At 38.8% G+C, this 5,000-nt stretch overlaps 1 protein-coding gene across 1 annotated transcript in view; it reads left to right on the forward strand.

The window, feature by feature from the left end:
- Positions 1-5,000, forward strand: part of LOC138023744 (tetratricopeptide repeat protein 28-like) — a 28,534-nt gene that overhangs the window by 17,132 nt on the left and 6,402 nt on the right. Inside the window, exon 6 of the transcript XR_011126782.1 lies at positions 91-163. The gene's annotated coding sequence lies outside the window, so the exon portion shown is untranslated. The remainder of the gene's footprint in view (positions 1-90; positions 164-5,000) is intronic.

Genomic DNA, 5,000 nt, shown 5'->3' on the forward strand with positions numbered 1-5,000 from the left:
TTTTATTTAAAAAATACTTCCTCTTTTAAAAAAAATTCTTTTGTCCAGTTATGTATAATAACAATACATTATTATTTTTTTTCCATTTAGATGCAGGATGCAACAATAGACAAAGAAATAATAGATTTCATCAAGCAAGAAGGAAGGAGATAACGTTGCAAAGGCAAGTAAAAGTAAGAATTTTTTTCGAGCATTAAATAATAACTATAAGATATAAATAGAACACGACTGGAGAAATCAACAAGCAAGACAGGAAGAAGATGGTCATCACAGAAGCAAGTAAAGGTAATCCAGGAAAAGTGGGGTAGTGATGTGATAATACTGTACCGTATCAAACATTTGGTGAGGCCATGCATTTGGAAAGAGAAAATTGCAAGTATTTAGGTTAGCAACACTGTAGCCTGCATAGCAGGTAGTTTGGTGAACTTTAGATGCTTCTTTTCACTGAGTGATCGTTTGAATGTAATGGCTGGACCAAAGTCCAAAGAGAAAGTGAAGGGGGAGGGGGCTAAGGAGAAGGGGCGATAAACCCCTCTCCTTCTCCTTACCCCCTCCCCCTTCGTTTTCTCTTCTGTGTGATCTCAGTCCAGGTTTTAGGGCAGTCATTACATTCAAACGATTACTTAAAAGTCAACCCCGATGGCAAGAGGTGTTTAGTATTCACCAAACCGCCTGCTATGCAGGCTTGCAATGCGGCCGTGTTACAAGCAGGAGCTTCAACAATGCAATGTCAAATACAAATTTCAGAACCTTGAAATTACCATCAGGGAAGGACTATGAAGGACTATGATGAATTGTGTTTGGTAACCACTGATAAATTAAAGGGCTAGCACACCCGTAGAACATCAAACGGATTTGCATATCAAGAGATTTGGTGTACATGTACCTACCTATAAAATGGAAGGGAAAGTCTTAAATTATTAGAACTATTGATAATGTCACCAAACACTCAGCGAACATTGTTTGCAACTGTAGCACGGTCATATAATTAATTTTTTTTTAAACAACTTAAAGACGACTTAACATAGCTGTATCCTTTGGGTTAATAGGGCTAGCAGCATAACATCAAAATTATGACCAAAAGCACTGCAAGATCAAGAGGCTGGCATTACTGTTTACCATGCAGACCATGTTTTTTTTTTCTTGTGCTAAGAGGTGGTAGTACAAGAGTGGATCTTTAGACCTTCTTTGTCTCGGGGAAGGTGGTAATTGCTTGAGAGTCGAGTTATGATGGGTAAAAATGTCATATTCATTTGGTGGTAATAGACTATGCATAAAATTCTGGTCCCATCGCAAGGGTGCTAACTCGAGTGTACTATCCCATTCTCAGTGGACAGTCATTGGCAGACCATGTAATTATTGTCAGTGATAAATGTATCGAGTTGAGCAAGGAGAGCACTTTTAGGTGGTGATCATGAATCGTATTAATTGAGCAACAGCCGTAAGCTTTGGGAGGGGCCAAGAAATCCAGTATCAAAAAGGCTTTGGCTTTATACCTTATTATAGGAAATTAACACTCCATGAAATTAAGGTATTGGAAATCAACGAGAATTTAATGTAAAACGACTTTCAAATAAAGAAAATTAACGCGAAAGAGGAGGTAGAATTTCACAATAAAGAAAATTTACGGGATTTAGACACAGTTGGTGGTGACCACTGGAACAAATTTATTCAATGCTGGATGCAAAAAAAAAAATCACTGAACAAAACTGAGCCCTCTGGTCAACAAAACACTCCTCAAAATTCTAATTAGTGTAGGGGGTTACGGAAAGAAAGAAAGAAAGCTTGTACCTTATTTTATTGTTTTTTAAGTGTCATTGATGTTTCGAAAGGTTTCAAAATTAGGGTTTAAAAATTGGAATTAAGGGCGCGGAAATTGACGCTGTACTTAATTAACGTCGTGTAAAATAACGCTAAATGAATTAACGCAAATTTTAACGATTCGCGTTAATTTCGTTGAGCGTTAATTTCCTATAATACTTGGGAGGTTAGTGTCGAGTTACGCTTGGCAATCATTATAAACAAGGTGGTAGTAGTGTTAGGGGATAATGTTAAGATAGAGCGGTTTTCAATTGAGTGTCGAAAGTAATTAGTGAATGACTTTGGTTTATGATTACTTAACAGAGTGATTGGTTCAAAGTTCTCGCGCCCCTTTTTCAACCAATCAGAAGTGAAACCAAAACCAATCGTGGCTCGCGCGTGCACATTTTCCCGCGCTTTGTGTCGGATACGTGTAATTACTTCGAGTTTTGATTGGTTTACTGGATTGTCTCCGTCCTTTTTGATTGGCCAAAGTAATTACTTTGGTTTTGGTTTTACGACACTCATTTGAAAACCGCTCTAAAGTTGGCTTCCACTGGTGGACTATCAACTTTCAGTTCAATCTTTTTGAAAGGTATTAGGTCTAGCCCGGTGCTCTCCGATTATGATAGTCAAGAACCGTGAAACGTTGGTCAAATCAACAACAGCTTGATAGAATAGGTCATGAAATGTCAGTTGGAGCGGTTTTGAAATGAGTGTCGTAAAACCAAAACCGAAGCAATTACTTTGGCCAATCAAAAAGGACGGAGATAATCCGGTAAACCAATCAAACCTCGAAGTAATTACACGTGACCGACACAAAGCGCGGGAAAATGTGCACATGCGAGCCACGATTGGTTTTGGTTTCACTTCTAGTTGGTTGAAAGAATGGTCGCGAGAACTTTGAACCAATCACTGAGTGAAGTAATCATAAACCAAAGCAATTCGCTAATTACTTTCGACACTCAATTGAAAACCGGTCTATATCACTGGATTAGTTGTCCGAGCAGGGAGGTCATAACTAGTGAAGGAAACCGAGCAGATGGTTAAAAGACCAAGCCAAAAGCTGTGAGATTATTTTTCAAGGGAATGGAGAAATAGCTTTTGTCTTCAGTCCTGTTTACTATAGTTAGCTCCATTTACAAATTAAGTTGAAACACGAAAGTAGGAATCATTGATCGCATAAATTAAATAGCCGAATTAATATTGTTTTAACATTAGAAATAACTAATGACCGGTCTTCTGTTTTGGGACACAAAAAACAATTCGAATAATTAGTTTTGTGGTTACACTGTACATTTCCTGGGTGATCTGGAAGACTTGTATTGTGCCTTTGCTCCTTAAAGAAATACACTGCGCGCTTTTTGATGCGATGTCGGCGCAAGTGAGGCCTCAACACCACAGTTTGATACGGTACACTATGGTATCACCTTGTTTAATTGTAATTTTAAAGATTCTGATCAGTGCAACCTCAGGTGTAACGATCGTTGGACCAAACGAGTAATCTGCCATTGCAGTTCGAGCTTGAAAACCTGCATTGCGCTTTATGAGTTTTCTTATTCAATGAACTTATTGACGGTGTTAAGAACGTCCCTATGAATGTAATGCCTGAGGCTTGGGGGGGAACCCCGAGATAGGGTGGGACTTTCACATAGTATCTTTTATTTGCGCCATCATAGACATAATCGGAATATCGGCGGCCAGTTCGCCAACATCTTGGGTCAATTCGCCAACATGTCAAAGTTAGTCGGCGAACTGGTCGTTGGCGAAAGGACCGTAATTATGCACTGCGTAGCTTATCCCGCGCAAGCAATTTCCTTCCTTTTCTTAAGTTTAATTGACTTGTGCAAAACTTGAACAAAATTCGTACCATGAGTGCAAAGCTCGACAAGTAAATTTGGGAGCAAAAAGGCATACACACCTTACGTTTCACACTCAAACAACGTCAAAAAGGGAAAAACGACGATGGTGATGATGTTGACGATGACGACTTGTTGATGATGATGATGATGATGATGATGACGACCATGATGTTTTATTGAGAATGATGATACGTTGATGATGATGACGAGAATGATGGTAACGATGAATACTGGAGGACGAGGACAACGACATTCTCACATTTTTAAGGACGCTAAAGAGAAACTATGCAGTTCGTATTTATAGCTACTTCAATTTAATTCATGACACCGGACATGGAGATCATGAACAACTCCAACGGTACAATGTTTTACACCATTGGTGTAGAAAACGAAAAGTTTCATACAAAATAGTCAGAAATGGTTGTTCAAATTACGGAAATTAGCCATTATCACAGGACATACCGCCTCCTCAGGCATAACATTGACCAACGAAAAGGGGTGAATTCTTGGCTTTAATTTTTGCGCATGTCGAATTTTTTGGTATTTTTAGCTTATGTAAAATGGCATGTAAGAGTCTTCATTAGAAAACGATTTCTTTTTGTCATTAAGTAAAGTACGATCGTCCGGGTGAGTGTAGTCCTGAGAAGGACTGTTTGAGATGACATTGACTGACGTTTCGACAACCTGAGCGGAAGTCATCTTCAGAGTCCTTGACTCTGAAGATGACTTCCGCTCAGGCCCTGAAACGTCAGTCAATGTCATCTCAAACAGTCCTTCTCAGGACTACACTCACCCGGACGATCGTACTTTACTTAATGATATAACTCCTGGGTTCAAACCATTTACGATTTCGTTTTGGAAAGACATTCTACTCAGATGGATCTATCCACAACTTTCCTTTTTTTTTATTGTTTTACATATCACAGTAGGTACTGAACAATAAGACACCACAGACTTAAGACATTTCTGCGCTCATATCAGTGACTATGTCCAGGGACGCATGACTGTTATATCTTGGTTGCACTGTCAGTATACTATTTAATGGATAATTACTGAGGCAGTCAACGTTATGAGATATACTGCAATATATCTCATAACGCTGACTGCCGCAATAATTATCTATTAAATAACAAGGGCCTTATCCGCACTGGGTATATGATTTGGTTACACGGCAACAAGCTAAAAGCGAACGTTTCAGTGTCACTGTGGTGCCATTGTCAAGGAAAGTAAATAAATTAACTGCGAATGTAATAGATTATGGCAAATTCGAAAGTTAAGTTTTAGGAATGCATGAATTGAGTAGGGATCTTCGTAAGTTTGGTGTAAACGAAATGTTAA

This window comes from Montipora capricornis, chromosome 11 (assembly GCF_036669925.1).
Source record: "Montipora capricornis isolate CH-2021 chromosome 11, ASM3666992v2, whole genome shotgun sequence".
NCBI classification, from domain to species: domain Eukaryota; kingdom Metazoa; phylum Cnidaria; class Anthozoa; order Scleractinia; family Acroporidae; genus Montipora; species Montipora capricornis.